The sequence below is a fragment of the Mizuhopecten yessoensis genome, unplaced genomic scaffold (assembly GCF_002113885.1).
Source record: "Mizuhopecten yessoensis strain PY_sf001 unplaced genomic scaffold, ASM211388v2 scaffold4525, whole genome shotgun sequence".
Classification (NCBI taxonomy): domain Eukaryota; kingdom Metazoa; phylum Mollusca; class Bivalvia; order Pectinida; family Pectinidae; genus Mizuhopecten; species Mizuhopecten yessoensis.
Genome location: NW_018405590.1, coordinates 619 through 939, shown reverse-complemented (window position 1 = coordinate 939; position 321 = coordinate 619).

The window sequence follows — 321 nt, the reverse complement described above, 5'->3', positions numbered from 1 at the left end:
CTACAACAAAGATCTCACAGCAAAATCTCATAACAAAATTCTCCCGGGAAAATCCAATATCCCAACAACAAAAATTTCCCGGCAAAATCTCATATCCTTACAACAAAAGTTTTCTTTGACAGTTATGGAGTTATGCTCTGGGAAAAGTATATCCCCAACGAACAGAGTGCGTAAAATTTCGTGCACATAGGAAATTAAACCTAGAACCATAACTTTTTACTCGTGGAATGCCATAGTAAAAACTTTAAACTATTTCAGGTTATGTTTGTTACTAGTGAACACAAAAACTCTCTCAATCATCAAAATTCTTACAATCTAAAG